The 20,707-nt window shown below is 45.1% G+C and overlaps 1 protein-coding gene across 5 annotated transcripts in view; it reads left to right on the top strand.

The window, feature by feature from the left end:
- AGPAT4 (1-acylglycerol-3-phosphate O-acyltransferase 4) overlaps positions 1-20,707 on the top strand; it is a 162,035-nt gene that overhangs the window by 55,730 nt on the left and 85,598 nt on the right. The gene's annotated exons all lie outside the window — the stretch shown is intronic.

Genomic DNA, 20,707 nt, shown 5'->3' with positions numbered 1-20,707 from the left:
AGTAAACACTCAATAAATAAAATTGAATGATGACTGAACATTGCCAGAAGCAAGACAGGAGGAAGGGTCACTGCCTGTGTGCCCTTGCCACCTCACCCCCTAGTGACATAGTCCTGTCTACATCTTCAGTCCTGACCTCTTTCCTCCTCTGCCATTTCACATTTCCTCTGCCTCCAGGTCATGTCTATCTGGATATCTGGTTGCCACCTCAAACTCAAACATCCCAAACTGAACTCATGTTTCCTCCCAAATCATCTCCCTCACCCAATTTCTCTCTAACACCTCCATTGTCCCCATCTCTCAAGCCCACACCCTTAGCATTGAGATCCATTCTGTTCGTGGATTTCACAAGACTGGGGAGCCTTCTAGCAGAAAAGCTGCAATTTTCCCTTCTGGGTTCCAGAATGGTGTTGCCATCTGTCAGAAGGATGCAGCCCCGCCCCAACGAGGGTACTTGCTCAGACCAGGCTCAGTGTTTGGAGCTTTGCAGAGGTGGCTGCCATATACTGGAGCTCTAGCCAGCCCAAATATACATTTTCCTAACCATTCAGGCAGGGTTCCTTTCTCCACATCACTGCTGACCTGCCAACCTTCTGTCTCTCCCCACTCTAGCCCATTCTTCACTCTAGCCCATTTTTGTACAGAAATGCTCAGGCCATGTTTCATCACTCCTCAAAACCTCCAGTGGTTGCCCATCCACCCACATCAAACAGAAAGTCCTTACTATTGGCTTTAAAGCACTCAATCACCTTGCCCCACCTCCTACCTCATCTCGCTACTCTCCTACTACAACCCAGCCCACACATTTCACTCCTCTAATGCTCACCTTCTCATTGTGCCCCACCGACCTCTTGCCCATGTCCTGCCCCTGGCCTGAAATGCCTTCCCTCCTCAAATCTGACAATGACTCTCCCTGCCTTAAAAGCCTTACTGAAGGCACATCTCCTCCAAGAGGCCTTCCCTGACTAATCCCTCTTTTCCTTTATCTCAACTTCCTTCTGCATCATCCTGACTTGCTCCCTTTATTCATCTCCCCCAGCCCCACAGCACTTATGTACCTATCTGTAATTTATTTATAGCAGTGCCTGTCTCCCCCTCTAATCTGAAAGCTCTTCGTGGGCAGGGAATGCATCTGTTGTTCTGTCCCAAATGTTTAGTACAATGCTTTGGACACAGTAAGCACTCAATAAATACGACTGACTCACTGACTTCTTCCGGGATCCTGGCCACATTGGAATTTTACTGATGGTCCTAGCTCATTTGTATATAGTTGGAGTATAATTGGCGTAGCCTAGGTAACCGAACCTGAGTCATTTTTCAAGTTGAAATTTTATTCTGTCATTCTAGAGGATGCTTTTGTCCTTTTCTCTTTCCCCTCCCTGCTGACACCAAGTCTCCTGTCCAGCCAACAATTATGGAACAGGGGGCTGGAGGGGAGTGATGCGAGGGGAGGGGGAGGCAGTGTGAGGGTCTATCAGGGAATATTGTTCAGTCAATGACCGGTGCCAACCTCTGGAACGCTGACTGGCAATGATCCAGCAATCTCCGTCTGGGCTGGCTGCATCATTTCTGCTCAGTTGAACCCTTTGCTCTTTTTCAATCAGGGGAATAAATTGTTTTCCCAGAGTCTGATTGTGCTTTGTGGTGCATGAGTCACTGTGTATCTTGGAAAATCAACTCCCTCCATTCGTATTGCTGACTTTCCAAGAAGCAAGGCAGAGGATTCTATTTGCTGGAAAGCAATTCTGAACCCAGCCCCAACATGAAAGGCTTTCTGAGCATGTTCTCATTGTTGTTCAGAGGCCTGGGCAGTTAATAGGGCCCCAAGAGGCTGACATGCTAAAATGAGCCATAATCAGTGGGTCATAAGAGTAAACTCATGAAGAAGAAAGCCAATATTGTGTAATGATCAAGCAGAGATAGACAGGACAAAGGGGCAGTGGGAAAATGTAGGGTGGCTTGCAGAATTCCATGCTAGCTAAATCTTTCTCTGCATGGTAACAATAGTAATAATGATGGCATTTATTAAGTACTTACTATGTGTTCAGCATCAGAGGTGCCAACGTTTTAGCGTGGTTTAGTGGAAAGAGCATGGGCTTGGGAGTCAGAGGATTTGGGTTCTAATCCCTGCTCCACCACTTGTCTGCTATATAACCTTGGGCAAGCCATTTCACTTCTCTGTGCTTCAGTTACCTTATCTGTAAAATGGGGATTAAGATTGTGAGCCTCATGTGGGACAACCTGATTATCTCATATCTAACTCAGTGCTTAGAACAGTGCTTGGCACATAAGTGCTTAATAAATACCATAATTATTAGTGAAACAGCATGGTGGAGTGGATAGAACACAGGCCTGGGAGACAGAAGGTCATGGGTTCTAATCCCAACTCAGCTACTTGTCTGCTGTGTGACCATGGGCAAGTCACTACACTTCTCTGTGCCTCAGTTACCTCCATCTGAAAAATGGAGATTGAGACTATGAGCCCCACATGAGACAAGGACTGTGCCCACCTCTATTTGCTTATATCCACCCCAACGCTTAGTACAGTACCTGAAACAAAATAAGCACTTAACAAATACCATCATTGTCATAATTATTATTATTATCATGAAGTGAGAGTGAAATGAGGGTAGGGATTTTACAGGCTGAAGCTTGGAAACAGACAGGCTTCAGAGGGGTATCAGACCATGATTACAATAATAATGATGATTATTATTATTATGGTCTTTTTTAAGTGCTATGTGCCAAGCACTGCACTAAGAGCTGGGATAGAGATAATTAGATGAGATACAATGCCTTTCACAATGGACTCACAGTCGAAGTAAGAGAGAGAAGAGGTATGGAATCCTGTGAGAAGCAGCATGGCCTAATGGAAAAAGCACGGGCCTGAGAGTCAGACCTGAGTTCCAATCCCACCTTTGTCATTTGCCTGCTGTGCAACCTTGGGCAAGTCACTTAACTTCTCTGCATTGAATTAGTTCCCTCATCTGCAAAATGGGAATTAAGACTGTGAGTCCCATGTGGGACAGGGACTACGTATAAACTGATTTTCTTGTATCAACCCCAACGCTTAGTGCAATGTCTTGGCACATAGTAAATGCTTAACAAGCACCGTAAAAAAATTCCCATTTTAGAGATGAAGAAATTAAGGCACAAAGAAGTTAAGCCATTTGCCCATGGTCACCTAAAAGACAAGTGACAGAGGTGGGATTAGAAATCAGGTCCGTTGACTCCTAGACCTGTGCTCTTTCCACTAGACTGCATTTGGGGTCTCTAGAAGCAGGGTAGTGGAAGCATTGGAAAGAACCCGGGCTTGGGAGTCAGAGGTCATGGGTTCTAATCCCGGCTCCACCATTGTCAGCTGGGAGGCTTTGGGCGAGTCACTTAACTTCTCTGGGCCTCAGTTACTTCATCTGTAAAATGGGGATTAAGACTGTGAGCTCCACATGGGACAACCTGATTACCTTTTATCAACCCCAGTGCTTAGAAGAGTGCTTTGCACATAGTAAGCACTTAACAAATACCATTATCATTATTACTATCATTATTATTATTATTATTCAATTCCTGACTGGCAAGAGTCAGGACCTGTCAGAGACCTGGGATGAGCATGTTGGACCACCAGATATGTTTGGTGGTCCAGTTCAAAAAACCGAGGGGGCAGTGCCCCATCAAGTGGTCATCTGTGCTAAACGCTGGGGTGGATACAAGATTATCGATTTGGACAGTCTCTGTCCCCCATAGGTCTCACAAACTATCTCATCCCCATTTCACAGATGAAGAAACTGAAGTCCATGCAGAGAACACCTTGTGTCCTGATTCCCCATATTGTGCTCTTTCCACTCATTGTGGCCACTTAGGGCTGAAATGGAGGGATTCATGAGAGAAAGGATATGAGGGTTATGAGGGTGGGTTATGGGGAGCAGAAAGTGCCCTTATTCTCTCAATCGGTGGTGCTTATTGAATGTTTAACTGTGGGCAGAGAACTGCACTAAGCATTCTCCCTCTGGGATCTGCATCTTCCTTCCTACCTCTCCTCCCTTATCTCTTTCTACCGCCCACCCCGCACGCTCCGCTCCTCCGCCGCCCACCTCCTCACCGTCCCTCGGCTCGCCTATCCCGCCGTCGACCCTGGGTCACGTCCTCCCGCGGTCCTGGAACGCCCTCCCTCCTCACCTCCGCCAAACTGATTCTCTTTCCCTCTTCAAAACCCTACTTAAAAATCACCTCCTCCAAGAGGCGTTCCCAGACTGAGCTCCTCTTCCCCCTCTACTCCTCTGCCATCCCTCTTTACCTCTCCGCAGCTAAAGCCTCATTTTCCCCTTTTCCCTCTGCTCCTCCACCTCTCCCTTCCCATCCCCACAGCACTGTACTCGTCCGCTCAACTGTATATATTTTCATTACCCTATTTTGTTAATGAATTGTACATCGCCTTGATTCTATTTAGTTGCCATCGGTTTTTACGAGATGTTCTTCCCCTTGACGCTGTTTATTGCCATTGTTCTTGTCTGTCCGTCTCCCCCGATTAGACTGTAAGCCCGTCAAACGGCAGGGACTGTCTCTATCTGTTGCCGACTTGTTCATCCCAAGCACTTAGTACAGTGCTCTGCACATAGTAAGCGCTCAATAAATACTATTGAATGAATGAATGAATGAATCTGCATCTTGCTGACCCAGGTGAGCTTGATCCTGGGACTATTTGCTGCAGTCCCAGGACAGCACGCAGGGAGGATTTGTTCACAGGCAAAGAGAAAAAGATCCCTGTGCCATCCCAGTTCTTTGGTGGAATCAACCTATTGATAAGACCATGAACCCCATGCAGGTTTTAGGGTGCTGAAAACATTGCAACCTGTGACATGAACTGCAAGCCCAGCCAGGGTACCCCTTCACGTATTTGGGGAACATTTTTCAGCTGATCCTGCTTGAGAATGTAAACTCTCCTCTAGATTGTAAGCTCATTATGGGCAGGGCACCTATCCACTAATTCTGTTGTGCTGTACTTAGTACAGTGCTCTGCACAAAGTAAGTGTTCAATAAATACCACTGATTAATTGATAATTCATTTTAGAATGTAAGCTCACTGTGGGCAGGGAACTTGTCTGCCAAATCTTTTGTCTTGTACTCTCCCAAGCACTTAGTACAATTAAATGATCTGCACACACTTAGTGCTCAGTTATATACCATTGATTGATTTAAATGCAATCTTCCCTGACCAGGAGGTTCAGGGTTGCTGATAGGGAGGTACAGTACAATTCTTCTCCACAGTTTTGAGGGAAAAATATACCTAAAGTTAAAAAAATTAATCATCTGAATTTGAATGGTTGGAGGTGCAAACCTCTGTAATAGTGATTAAACCTCTACAATAGCAGACACAGATCAGTTTGACTTGGGAAAATTGTGGTCCTTATTTTCTTCCCCCCAGAAGCCAACAGGGAGTTTGACACCCCTTCCCCCCTACCCCACTAACATCAATTGAATGCTTTTCTCTGCCTCAGTCTGCAAGGAAACTGCACCAGACACAATGCACAACTCTACCACTCTGAAACACAGATGTCTCGATAGTTTTTCCAGCAAAACAGGCTTATTTTGTCTGCTTTAAATACTGACGGAAATAATGATGAATGACAGGTGACTTGAAAAATCAAGGATTGGGCAAACAGCATGAAACCTTTGTCTGAATTTTGCAAGGGCATGAACAAACAGCAAGAAGATTATGTGAGGGCATAATGTGTTTACTTTTATATCCCCTTGTGGGAATGATAGGCTGTCCACCATTAACATTGTCTGACTGCCTACTGTGTTTACTGTATTGTACTAGACCTTAAAGAGCATCCAACAGGGTGGGTCTCTGCCTTCATCATCATCATCATCATCATCATCGGTATTTATTGAGTGCTTAGTATGTGCAGAGTATTATAATAAATACTTGCAGAGTAAAATACAACAAAAGTGGCAGACATGTTCCCTGCCCGCAAAGAGTTTACAGACTATTCCAGGAGCTAACAATGAATCTATTCCTTTTCCCAAGGTTACAGCCCACTACAGCTCTTTTTACCAAGGTTACAGCCCACTACAACTCTTCTTTGTTTAGGGAAGGAGCATGACCTAGTGGAAAGGACCTGGGCCTGGGAATCCAGTGCCCTGGATTCTAATCCCAGCTCTGCCATGTGGCTGCTGTGTGACCTTGGGCAAGCCACTTAACTTCTCTGTGCCTATTACCCCATATGTAAAATGGGGATTAAATACTACTCCCTTCTATTTAGACTGTGAGGCCCTTGTGGGACAGGGCTGTGTCCAACCTGAGTGACTTGAATCTACCCCAATGCTAAGAACACTGCTTGAGCCATAGTGCTTAATGAATATCAGAATTATTATTATGGCTCTTTCAGTTTTCCTGTAACCTAGGAGAACACCTTTGTAAATTGTCTCTGTTCCTCTACCTGTTCTTCTTTCCCATGGCTTCTTGTACCGCTTCCACCTGTGCAGGTGGAACTGGGAAATCCCCAGTCCTCCAGCTGTCTTAAGCAATGGTATCAATTGAATGCTTACTGTGCGCAAAACACTGTACTAAGTGTTTGAGAGAGTACAGTACAACAGGATTGGTAGACATGTTACCCTCCCACCGTGAGTTTACAGTCTGGATGAGCAGACAGACACTAATATAAATAAATTACAGATAGGAACAAAAGTGCTGTGGGTCTGTGGGTAGGGTGAATATCCCAGCGCTTAAAACAGTGCTCTGCACATAGTAAGCGCTTAACGTTACCAACATTATTATCAAGTGCTCGAAGAGTACCAGATCCAAGTGCTTAGACAGCGGCAGTAGGGAGAGGGAGTCGGGTAAAGGAGGATTTAATTGGGGGAGACTTCTTGGAGAGGTGTGATTTTAAGAGCATTTTGACAGTGGGGAGAGTGGTGGTCTGGTGTATTTGGAGGGGGAGGGCATTCCAAGCAAGACGGAGAACATGGGAAAGGGGTAGTTGGTGAGATAGATGAGATTGGGGTGCAGTTTGTAGGCTGGTGCTAGAAGAGCAAAATGTACATCCTGAGCTGTAGTGGAACAGTGAGGTAAGATAGCAGATGATGCTTGACTTCTTGGACAGGCACAGAGGAATGCTTAGAGGGAATGTGCCTGACCTGATTAACTTGTATCTACCCCAGGGCTTAGAACAGTGTTTGTCATATAGTAAGCACTTAACAAATACCATAATTATTGTGAAGGAGGTGGTAGAGGGACAAGAATAGACAACTGAGGGAACACTGGGGTGCCTCAAATCTCCTCAAGCAGGAGGAGGAGGGAAGGAGAGCAACCGTCTTAGCAAAAGCTTCACTTAAGTAGGTTGAAGATGTCCAGAGGTGACCAACCAGCCTTCCTGTCATCTGACTGGATGTCTCTTTGGCCTTGGACGGTTGATTTATGGGCATAGAGGAAACATGCACGAATGCCCCACACAATTGTGCTAATCCAGTCCCTGGTGCTGAGGAGCCTGGAGGTGACCTTGGCGGAACCTGGATTGATTGATTTCCCTGGCGTGTACCCAATGATGGGAGCATAAATTTAGTGAGTGGCTGAGTGGTTCCACTCTAACTCAGCTTCCACATGGCTGACCAGCCCAGGAAAGGTCAGACCCTTCCTCCCCTCCTCCCCTCCTCTGGGGGGTGCAAGGGAGCATGGTCAGGGAGCTGGCCTCAGGCCTCCCTCCCCCACATCCTAGGCCCAAGGGGAGGGGGTATCAAGGTTTCCTCAGACAGCTGGGCCCTGCCCTCCACAGCTTGTAGTAGGACCCCATCACTCCTCATCCAAGAACCAGCTTTGCTTAGTGGTTAGAGCACGGGCCTGGGAATCACAAGGACCTGGGTTCTGATCCTGACTCAGCCACTTGTCTGCTTAACTTCTCTCTGCCTCAGTTCCCTCATCTATACAATGAGCATTAAGACTGTGAGCCTCATGTGGGACAGGGACTGTGTCCAACCTGATTACTTTGTAACTACCCCAGTGCTTGGGGGCATAATAAATACCATAAAAAAATCCATTTCAGGCAGAATCACCTGGGGGTGGAGTGGGGGTGGAGCTTTGAGGGCTTCATGGTGGGGGTGTCTCAAACTTGTTCTAGCTGCAGCACACCCTCTCTCCCTCCCTCTTTCCCAGCTAGAGAAAGGTGTTGACCCTGGGGACCCTCCAGAGCAGGCAGTGATCTCTGTCCACAGAAAGACGGGAAACTCCCTCCGTAGCTCCAAGGGTGCCGGGCAGGGGATCTGAGCAGTACTCCCCCAGGGCCTCTCTCACCCCCCGGAGCCTCAGGCAGGGGGTAGAGGGGAGTCTGCAGCCCTCTGGCCTTGGCATCCCCTTCACCTCCTCTTCTGCCATGGCCCTAGACTCGCTTCCTGTTCCTGATCCCTCTCCTGTTTTCAGTGATAAGGATGGAGCCCCAGGAACTGCAACTTCTAAGTAGATTGCGTTATGGTGACACATGTGTTGGGTTGGAGGGACCAGGAGAGAGCACTTTATCTCAGGGCTCTGGTGATAGTTCTCAATGCCCCTTACCCCACCTGCCTAGTTGGCTTTGAGAAAGCCAGCTGCAGCTCCAAATCAGAGGTGGTTGGTCCCCATCCAGCTTATAGAGGATACCCCTACTTCCCCAGTGGCTGACGTTCAGGACAGTCAAACGCTTCCTAAGTGTTCAGGTTTGGTTTTTCCTTAATTGTTATTTTTTTCCTTGAACACACATTACCCAACCTATGTTTATCTTGCCAAAGCAATGCAGAGTGCACCTGATAGGAGCCAGTTGTTTGCTCTGCGATGTGCGGTCTGTTCAACTTTCTTCATCCTCCCTTTAGCCTCTGAGAGTGTCCCCAGAGCCAGGTGAGCAGCTATGGGGAAAGTCAGACCACAAGCAGTTTGTTTCTCTGGTGAGGAAGACATAAGGCCTGGATACTGTGTGGACACAATTTTGCAGGCAGCTCTCAGGTTCCTGGGAAGCCCCTGTTTTCCTTAGGGCTTCCACTCTAGTCTTTCTGTTGGATTTGACTTAGGGTGGATCTCGAGGAGGAGACAATGAGCCCCTAAAAGGGGATGTGCCCCAAGAAGTGGCAGTGAAGGGACTTGTTTTCTATCCTGGCCAGCCTCAAACTGACCTGCTCATCCCTTCCCTGACTAGGCCCTCAACAGGACCTGGGTTCTAAGCCCAGCTCTGCCACATGTCTGCTCTGTGACCTTGGGTAAGTCACTTGAGTTCTCTCTGCCTCAGTTCCCTCATCTGTAAAATGGGGAGTAAGCCTGTGAGCCCTATTTGGGACAGGGACTCTGTCCGACCTGATTAACTTGTGTCTACCCCACTTGTGTTTGGCACATAGTAAGTGCTTAACAAGTACCTTAATAATAATAGTTATTATAATAATAGTTAATAAAAATAGTTATTGTCATTATTCTGCCACTCCTCACTTTTATTCACTCCTCCCTCAGCCTCCATTTGCCTCCTGTCTAGACAGTAAGTGACTTGTGGACAGAGAAGGTGCTTCCCATCTCTACTATATTCTTGTCTCCCACGCACTTAGTACAGTGCTCTGCACACAGTAAGTGCCCAATAAATATGATAGATTGATTCACTGATTCTACCTCTCCCAAACTGGATTTTAGTGATGAGCTATACATCACTTGATTCTATTTATTGCTAGTGTTTTAATGAGATGATCATCCCCTTGATTCTATTTATTGCTATTGTTTTTGTCTGTCTGTCTCCCCCGATTAGACCTGTAAGCCCCGTCAGTGGTCAGGGGCTGTCTCTATCTGTTGCCGATTTGTACATTCCAGCGCTTAGTACAGTGCTCTGCACATAGTAAGTGCTCAATAAATACTATTGAATGAATGAATGAATTTTAATGGAAACTCTTGGTTTCTGCACAGCCACATTGAGAAATGGGCCAATGCTTGTAGCAATTTACTGGTGCTTATCTTATTTTTACTTAAAACAGGAATGAGGCCCCCAGAGAAGGAGTGTGACCTAGTGAATAGAGCACGGGCCTGGGAATCAGAAGGACCTGGGTTGATATTCTGGCTCTCCCACTTGTCTGCTGTGTGAACTTGGGCAAGTCACTTCACTTCTCTGTGCCTGTTACCTCACCTGTAAAATGGGGATTAAGACTAAAATGGGGATTAAGGACTATGAGCCCCATGTGGGACAGTAATAATAATAATCATTGTGGTATTTGTTAAGCACTTACTATGTGACTAGGTGCCAGGAACTGTACTTAGCACTCAGGTGGATACAAGTCCCTGTCCCTGGCTGACGTGGGGCTCTCAGTCTCACTCTCCATTTTACAGATAAGGTAACTGAGGCCCAGAGAAATGAAATGACTTGCCTAAGGTTACACAGCAGACAGGTGGTAGAGCCAGGACTAGAACCTATGACCTTCTGACTCCCTGGCCGTGCTCTATCCACGATGACAGGGACTGTGTCCAACCAATTAGCTTCTATCAACCTAGTGCTTAGATAGTGCCTGGCACATAGTAAGCACTGAACAAATACCATTTTAAGAAAAACAAAAACAAAACTAGCTGAACAGCTGATATTGACAAGAGTGGCTGGATGGGAAAATAATAAATACCACTTAAAAAAAAATCCAGGCTATAATTCCCGCTCTGCCCATTGCCTGGCGTGTGACCTTGGGCAAATCACTGAACGCCATTCATGCCTCTGTTTCTTCATCTGTCAAAAGGAGAGTTATTACCTATTCCCTCCCCCTTTAGACTACAAGCTCCGAATAGGGGCTCCATCTGTCTCTATTATATCTCTCCTATGTTGAGTATAGTACTTCGCACATAGCAAACGCATAGCAGATAGCACTATTATTAGTAGTAGTGGTAGTACTATCAAGAATTAAATGTGAGAGTCTCGAGGGTTGGGGCTATGGCCTCAGTCAATAGATCTAAAGTATTTATAGATTGCTTACTGTGTGCAGATCACTATAAGAAGAGCTTGGGAGAGAACAATACAATCACGTTTGTACATGCAATTCAGGTCCTCTAGGAGCTTACAATCTGTGGATATATCAAGTATCCTTGGAAATTGGTATCCTGTTGTTGTTTTTTATAGTATTTGTTGAGTTTTATAGTATATGCCTGGGCACTGTACTAAGTGCTGGAGTAGGTACAAAGTAATCAGGTTGGACACAGTCCACGTCCCACATAGGGCTCACAGTCTTTTTCCCCATTTTCAGTTGAGGTAACTGAGGTACAGAAAGTGAAGTGACTTGCCCAAGGGTCACACAGTGGACAAGTCCTTTCCTCTCCATCCAAACTGCTACCACATTAAAACAAGCACTCTTCCTATCCCATCTAGATTACTGCATCATTCCCCTTGCTGATCCACTAACCTCCTGTCTTTTCCCACTTCCACTCCATACTTTACTCTGCTGCCTGAATCATCTTTCTACAAAACATTCAGGACCTGTCAACCCTCCCTCACAGATATCTCCTGTGGTTGCCCATCCACCTCTACATCAGACAAAAACTTCTCACCACTGGCTTTAAAGCACTCCATCACTTTGACTCTCCTGCTGCACCTCCCTTCTCTCCTTCTACAACCAGTGCACACACTTCTCATCTCTAGTGCTCACCTTTCCACTGTGCCTCGATCTCACCTGTCTCGCCACTGACCCCTGTCTTCCATCCTGCCTCTGGCCTGCTTCCTTCCTCTAATCTGACAGGCAACTTCTCTTCCCCCACTTCATAGCCTTATTGAAAGCACATCTCCTCCAAGAGGCCTTCCCAGACTAACCCCACTTTTTCTCATCTCCCACTCTCTTCTGCATCACCCTGACTTACTCCCTTTGCTCTTCCCTCTCCTAGCCCCAAAACACTTATGTACATATCTGTAATTTTATTTATTTATATTGATGTCCGTTTACCCCACTCTATTCATTCATTCATTCAATAGTATTTATTGAATACTCTATTGAAGCTCTAGAGTGTGAGCTTGTGGTGCGTAAGGAATGTCACTGTTCATTGTTGTATGTACTTTCCGAAGTGCTTAGTACAGTGCTCTGTACATAGTATGCATTAAAAAAAGTTTGAATGAATGAATGAAAGAGCACAAGCCTGGAAGTCAGAGGATCTGGTTCTAATCACACGCCTGCTGTGTGACGTTGGGCCTGTCACTTAATGTCTTTTGTGCTTCAGTTTCCTCATCTATAAAAAGGGGATTCAGTACTTATTCTTCCTACTTTTACTGTGAGCCCTTTATGGGCAGGGACTGTGTCTGTCCTGATTATCTTGTATCTTCCCAGTGCTTAGAATGGTAATTGACACAGATCACTATTATTATCATTATTATTATTATATATTGTTACTAACTGGAGTTTGGGGATCCTTAGGACTTGTGCTTGTGTTCCCAATCCTGGGTGGACTCCAGAGATTTCCCACCTAATTCACCAACATAGCTCACCAGACTGTAAACACCTTGAGGGCAAGGGACCACATCTACCAATTCTGTACTCTTCCAAGTGCTTAATATGGTACTCAGCACAGTGTAAGCACTCAGTGAAGACCACTGATCAATTATTCATTTGTTCATTCAATCATATTTATTGAGCACTTACTGTATGCAAGGCACCGTATAAAATCCATGGGAGAGTACAGTATAACAATAAACAGTATAACACATTCCCTGACCACAGTAGGGAGAAGGAAGGAGAAACCTCTGGATCTCAGACTAGGCCCTGATAAGCATGCTCTTCACCCCAAGGAAGACCAGAAATAGGGGGTCAGCTCCCTCCATGATGAGCAGTGTTAGGGGGTGTAGAAAGCTGGGTCCCCACCCAGTATCTCATTTTTTGATTTTGATTTTTTAAATGGTACAGAACTCTGATTCTCACCCAATGCCCTTTGAGTAGACGGACTATTATTTTTACTTAATGTGCATGGGACCCCTCACTTGGCATTTTAAAAAGACAGAGTCACACTTGGCACCTTCAGCCTTTTATGCCATTTCCAGCTGTGAGTCCTCTGGTTGTCTGCCATGTTTAGCTAATCCCGGACTAGAAAAGTCCTTGGGTGTTGCAAGTGTTCCGTAAATATTTTTCACCAGAAGAAAAATTTACTTCATAAATTCAAAGGAATTGATCCATCAGTGGATTTCATTGAGAGCTTCCTATGTGCATAGTACTGTACTAAGCCCTTGGGAGAATGCAGGCTAACAGAGTTGGTGCACACCTTCCCTGCCCACAGCGAGCTAAACAGTAGTGGTTAATGTATCAGGGTCTCCAATACCAGCTTATTGATTGGCAGCTCTCTCCTTAACAAAAAGTTACAACAGAAAAAATTTAGAAAGTGTGAATATTTTCCAGTCTGAGTGCCCTCAGTCTTCTATGCATGTTGGAGAAGATAGTTGGAGCATGTGATTTTGGGCCTAGTGGATAAAGCACGGGCCCTGGAAGTCAGAAGGGACCTGCGTTCTAATCCTGCCTCTGTGCCTAAATTACTTCATCTGTAAAATGAGAATTAAGACTGCAAGCCCTATGTGAGACAGGGACAGTGTCCAACCTGATTAACATGTATCTCCTCAGTGCTTAGTACAGTGTCTGGCACATAATAAGCACTTAACAAATACCATTAAAAAATTCTGGCTCTCTTTTTCCCCTTTCTCCTCCCCTTCTCCCTCCCATCCCACAATCATCTTCTCCCTAGTCTCAATTTAGATGTGAAAGGAGGATTATTTTGGGCATTTAGATTTGCTGATGTCGAGAGCACTTTGGACAAGTCATTTAACTTCTCTGTGCCTCAATTACCTCATCTGTAAAATGGGGATGAAGACTGTGAGCCCCACCTGGGACAAACTGATTACCTTCTGTCTACCCCAGCGCTTAGAACAGTGCTTGGCACATAGTAAGCACTTAACAAATGCCACCATTATTATCATTATTATTATTACAAGCTAATAAGTTTGGACACAGTCCCTGTTGACACGGTGTTCACAGTCTTAATCCCCATTTTATAGATGAGGTAAATGAGGCCCTGAGAAGTTGTCAGTAAAATTTATTGAGCACTTACTGTGTGCAGAGTACTGTACAGAGCACTTGGGAGAGTACAATATAATAATAAAGCAGACACATTCCCTGTGCAAAACAAGCTTACAGACTAGAGATTGAGTAAGGTGCTAATGATCAGAGAATTTAAGCGACTTGTCCAAGGTCACATGGCAGACAAGTTGCCGAGGCTGGATTAGAACCAGGACCTTCTGATTTCCATGCCAATGCTCTATCCACTAGGCCATGCTGCTTCCCTAATTTGATGTCACTTTGGTCTCTTGAAACACTGGGGACTGAAGTGGAAACGAAGAGATTATTAAAAGGTCTGATTCCCAACAGTATTACTTCTCAGCAGATGGTGCTTGATGGTTTGGGAGTGACTGTGCTTTCCACCACTTGTAACATGGGCTCACAGGAGCTGGCGTTGAATGGGAGAAGCTGGGCTGCAGAGTGCTTTGAGGGCAGGAAGTATGAGGCAATTTAGAGGAGCAGATACTCCTTTTTGTCTCCAGCTGGGGTTCTGCTAGCCAGCTCTGAGTGGTTCCTGGCTGGGCAGGAAACCCTTGAAGCAGGACCCCAGATAGAGCTGCCTACACAGCCTTGTGTGCACCTGATAGGCGAGAAGCAGCCTGGCCTAGTGGCTAGAGCATGGGCCTGTAAGTAGGAAGGACCTGGGATTTAATTCTGACTCCACCACTTGTCTGCTCTGTGACCTTGGGTAAATCACTTCACTTCTCTGTGCCTCTGTTTTCTCATCTGTAAAATGAGAATTAAATAATAATAATAATGATGATGGTATTTGTTAAGCATTTATTATGTGCTAAGGACTGTTCTAAGTGCTGGGGTAGATAAAAGGTAATCAAGTTGTCCCATGGGGGGCTCACAGTCTTAATCCCTATTTTACGGATGAGGTAACTGAGGCACAGAGAAGTTAAATGACTTGCCCAAAGTCACACAGCTGACAAGTGGTGGAGGCGGGATTAGAACCCATGCTCCATGAATCCCACTCCCTTCTATCTACACTGTGAGCCCCATGCAAAACAGGGACTGTATCCAACCTGAGTAGATTGTATCTACCCAGCGCTGTAGAACAGTGCTTGGAACATATTAAGCACTTATTAAATACCATCATCACATCATCATCATCAAGACCTGTTTCATTCCTGAGCCCCACTCTGGAATGCTTGCTGGAATGGGTATCAGGTAGAAGAAGAGTGGGTTTGAGTCAAGCCATTTTTAAATCAGGGTGTAAATCACTGGTCTGGAAGCCTCCGCTGATGGGTCATTTTCTGTGAGAAATACATTTTGGTCATTGGGTAGTGTAACATCCTTTGGCAGTTCTCAGCCAGGCACAACTCCTGCCTCCTGTCATCGATCTTTGCCTCTCACTCTCTCTTCCTGCCGATCTCTACAACTCCCTTTTTCACTCATCTCTCTCTTCCTGCTCCTCTCCATAAGTCCTTTTTCACTTCTTTGTCTTTTCCTGTTCCTCTCTGTAACTCCCTTTTTCACTCCTCTCATCTACCTCTTCCTCCTCCTCTCTGTACCCTCCTTTTTCACTCCTGTCTATTCCTGTCCTTCTCTGTAGTTTCCTTTTTCACTCCCATCTGTCTCTTTCTGCCTCTCTCTGTAGCTTCCTTTCTCATTCCTATCTCTCAAACTCTTGGTTTCCCCCCTTCTTCCTTCTCATTTCCTCTCTGTCTCTCTTTTTCATCCTTACTAGCTGTTCCCCAACTTCATCCACTAGGCACCACAGCCTAATGGATAGAGCATGGGCCTGGAGGACCTGGGTTCTAATCCCGGCTTTGCTACTTGTTTGCTGTATGACTTTGGGCAAGTCACTTCATGTCTCTGTACCTCAGTTGCCTCATCTGTAAAATGGGGATTAAGACTGTGAAGTGCCATGTGGGACATGGACTGTGTCCACACTGATTAGCTTTTATCTACCCCAGCACTTAGTACAGTGCCCGGCACATAGTAAAGCTCTGAAGAAATACCATAAAGAATTCAAATCCATGAGGAGTGTATATTCAGAAACTTCTCACTCTTTATTTTTCTCATTCCAGTCCATACTTCACTCTGCTGGCCAGATTGTTTTTCTACAGAAATATTCTGGACAAATCACCCAGCTCTCAAAACACTCCAGTGGTTTCCCATCCACATCCGTATCAAACAAAAACTCCTCTCCATTGGCTTTAGAGCACTCCATCACCTTGCCCCCTCCTACATCACTTCGCTTCTCTCTTTCTTCAACCCAGCCCACACACTTCGCTCCTCTCGTGCTCAGCTTTTCCCTGTGCTTCAATCTCATCTCTCTCGCCACCAACCACTAGGCTATGTCCTGCCTCTGGCCTGGAATGCCCTCCCTCTTCGAATCTGACAATTACTCTCCCCCACCTTCAAAGCCTTACTGAAGGCACATCTTCTCCAAGAGGTCTTCCCAGACTAAGCCCCACTTTTCCTCATCTCCCCCTCCCTTCTTCACTGCCCTGACTTGCTCCCTTTGCTCTTCTCCTCACCCAATCCCAAAGCACTTATATGCATATCTGTAATTTATTTGTATTGATGTCTGTCTCCCCCACTCTAGACAGTGAGCTCGCTGTGGGCAGGGAATGATACTGTTTATTGTTGTATTTTACTTTCTCAAACACTTAAGACAGTGCTCTGCATACAGTAAGCTCTTAATTAATAAGATTGAATGAATGAATATTTCTCTCTCTCATCTCAAGATATAGGGAATATTTCACTCAAAATGTTTCTCTGATGACCCTTTCTTTTTGCATATACGTCTGAACTTTTCTTTGTCCACATGGACCCCACCCCCAACAATCCTCTATTTTTTTCGATTTCTGGTAACTCTGCATTTAGAACTAGGTGACCAGATGACATGCGTTAGACCTGTCAGTCATGCTTTTAGGGGCCTTGTTCCCCCAACTATCCAGGTCTAAGGAAGGAACCAGGAAGGCCCTCAGAGTGGCAGGCTAAGAAGCCCTTCCTCATGTTCTTCCCTCCTACTTAGCCTCTGAGTCCCATGTGGGACCTGATTTTCCTCTATCTACCCTAGCACTTAGAACAATGCTTAGCAGATAGTAATTGCTTAACAAATACCACAATTATTCTTATTATTAGTGGCAATGGCAAGGACACTTATAAGGACAACAGCTGTTACTACCAATGAGGGAGAGGTGGAGAAAGAATCTCCCTAGTTTTCCAGGGATGGCAATAATAATAATAATAATGTTGGTATTTGTTAAGCGCTTACTATGTGCCGAGCACTGTTCTAAGTGCTGGGGTAGACAGGGGAATCAGGTTGTCCCATGTGGGGCTCACAGTCTTCATCCCCATTTTACAGATGAGGTAACTGAGGCACCGAGAAGTGAAGTGACTTGCCCAAAGTCACACAGCTGACAAGTGGCCGAGCTGAGATTTGAACCCATGACCTCTGACTCCAAAGCCCAGGCTCTTTCCACTGAGCCACACTGCTTCCCTAATAGCGACCGTCTCAGCTGACATCCTGGTCTAACTGACCTTTTCTGGCTGGAAATAGGAATTTCTGGCATGGCCAAATGGGGAGTCTCTAGTTTAGAAAGAGTTAAGGACTCATCTCTGAATATGCACATATTCAGATCATATTTATTGAGAGTTTACTGTGTACAAAGCACTTTACTAAGTGCTTGGGAGAGTATTAATATATCAGTTGTTAGGCACATTTGCTGCCTGCAACAAGCTTCCAGTCATCTTTATATCCTCTTACTTCTTCCTATCTGTAATTATATTAGTATCCATCTCAGCGTGGCGCAGTGGAAAGAGCACGGGCTTTGGAGTCAGGGCTCCTGAGTTCGAATCCCAGCTCTGCCACTTGTCAGCTGTGTGACTGTGGACAAGTCACTTAACTTCTCTTTGCCTCAGTTACCTCATCTGTAAAATGGGGATTAAGACTGTGAGCCCCAAGTGGGAAAACCTGATTCCCCTGTGTTTACCCCAGCACTTAGAACAGTGCTGTGCACATAGTAAGCACTTAACAAATACCAACATTATTATTATTATTATCTTCTTCCCCCTAGATTGAAACAGGGACAGGGATCATGTCTTCACTAACTCTACTGTGGTCTTCCAAAACCCTAGTGTAGTCATCTGCACAGAGACACTCAGTAAATAGTATTGATAGATTGATTGATCATCAGAGACAGTGGGGTTGAGGAGTGTAATCAGCTCTGTCCTTTCTTATCCGCTCTCTCTCTGCTGGTATTGAGGACACATTCATAAATATGTAGCCTGAAAAACTGAAACTACGAATCATTGAATTGCCTAGTAGAGCTTTCTAGACATTGGCTCTAAGTCTCATTTGGTACAATGATTTCCTTTAATTTTTTAAAATAGCCTATGATATGTATGATCTTTTTTGTCAAACTTCTCTAAAATGGTAGCATGATTGTATCATCTCAGAAAGGAAATAAGTGATAAATATGAATCCTCTTTAATAAGATCCTTGAGCTCTAGCATATGTAAATTAAAACTCTCAATATGTTTGGAGAGTTGCCAAACTAAACAATTTTAGTTCATACAATTGAGCTAAACAATGAATGAGTTTTGCCTCTCCAGGTTCTATTTGATTGATTCATTTATTCAGTAATATTTATTGAGCACTTACAGTGTGCCAAGCACTGCATGAAGCACTTGGAAAAGTACAACACAACAATAAATAGACACGTTCTCTGTCCACAACAAGCCTACAGTCTAGATAATTTCTAGTAAATCCTGCCTTCTCCATTTCATTCAGACCTTCAACTCCCTGGTTTCAGCCAATCTTCCTTGCCTAGTGTCACTGACTAAGCTCTATTTGTGTTGTGGTAGCATTTATTCATTCGTATTTATTGAGCGCTTACTGTGTGCAGAGCACTGTACTAAGCACTTGGAATGTACAATTCAGCAACAGGTAGAAACAATCCTTGCCCAACAATGGGCTCACAGTCTAAATGAGCAGAGGGAATAGGCTTGGATTTGATGGAGCATGTCCATTCCCTGATCCAGCATCTAATAATGTAATAATAATGTTGGTATTGGTTAAGCGCTTACTATGTGCCGAGCACTGTTCTAAGCGCTGGGGTAGACATAGGGGAATCAGGTTGTCCCACGTGGGGCTCACAGTCTTAATCCCCATTTTACAGATGAGGGAACTGAGGCACAGAGAAGTTAAGTGACTTGCCCACAGTCACACAGCCGACAAGTGGCAGAGCTGGGATTCGAACTCATGAGCCCTGACTCCAAAGCCCATGCTCTTTCCACTGAGCCACGCTGCTTCTCAATTGCATCTGATTAGCAAACTCAGCCATAGTGTGCTGGAAGGAAGGCCTGGTCTTGGCCCCCAGTCAAGTCTTCTAGCCTTCAGCAAGAAGCCAAGAATGCTGGCTTCTGCTCCTGAATTCCTTGCCTTTCCCTACTTCTCTGCTGTCTCCATTTAGCTGCCTTCAGCTTTCTCAGAAATTAGGACACTACCAATCACTGCCTTGCTCTCCCCCAAGGCTGCCTTAAGGGACATTTTTTGATGCTTATAAAGTTCCTTGAGTTTCTTGGAAGGAGCCTCCCCAGGGAATACAATATGGGTTTTTTTGTGGAGTGTCATGAATTACAACTTTCCTCTTGAAAATGTGCCAAAGAGCCCTCCCCAAAAGGTGAAGATTTTTCATTAAAAACAAGTCGAAGTATCAGAGCCTCTTCCCAGATCATCCAAGGCAGTACACCTCTAGAATCCCTTTGTGATTCTGGAATTGGAGCCGTCTTCAGCGCCTCGCTGATTGGGCTAGATCTCTCCCAGAGATCTTTCAGCTCGTATTGGTTTTTGATTGGTATGACTGCAGGCCTCTGGTTGTGAAGCAGAGGGGAATTGGGGGATGAATGATCGTTGCTGTATTAAGCAGCTTAAATATTTGTCTTGAAACAGTTTAGTAATAATAATGTTGGTACTTGTTAAGCGCTTACTATGGGTCGAGCACTGTTCTAAGCGCTGGGGTAAATACAGGGTAATCAGGTTGTCTCACATGAGGCTCACAGTTAATTCCCATTTTACAGATGAGGTAACTGAGGCACAGAGAAATTAAGTGACTTGCCCACACTCACACAGCTGACAAGTGGCAGAGTAGGGATTCGAACCCATGATCTCTAACTCCCAAGTCCGGGCTCTTTCCACTGAGCCACATTGTAACCTCTCCAAATTCATTTAGCTTTGGGAGAGAGCCATGGGTTCAGTTGCCATTCAATTCCTGTAGAGGTTGCTCTAGTAGAAAGTTTTGTGGCCTTTGGTTCTCAATCACTTCATTAGACCATGGCATCCTTTTGCAGAGAATATCTTGTGTGTGTGTGTGTCTGTGTGTGGGGAGGAGGGGGGGAAGAGATACTGTATATCTTGTTGTAGTATGGTGAGAACAAAAAATCCTTGATGTGAAGAAGCATACCTGTTCTGTCCTTATGGAAAAGGGAACAAAGATGATACTTTTATTATGACAAGTAACACTGCCAGGTCAGCATTGTGTCCTGTCTTACTCATGAGAGCATCTTCTACCATGGATTGAAATATTATTTTTTTAATTGGTATTTGTTAGGCACTTACTATATGCCAAGAGCTGGGGTAGATAGAAGCTAGTCAGGTTGGGCACAATGCCCATCCCACATGGGGCTTCCAGTC

The sequence above is a fragment of the Ornithorhynchus anatinus genome, unplaced genomic scaffold (assembly GCF_004115215.2).
Source record: "Ornithorhynchus anatinus isolate Pmale09 unplaced genomic scaffold, mOrnAna1.pri.v4 scaffold_481_arrow_ctg1, whole genome shotgun sequence".
Lineage (NCBI taxonomy): Eukaryota > Metazoa > Chordata > Mammalia > Monotremata > Ornithorhynchidae > Ornithorhynchus > Ornithorhynchus anatinus.
This window is presented reverse-complemented; position numbering and strand designations above follow the sequence as displayed.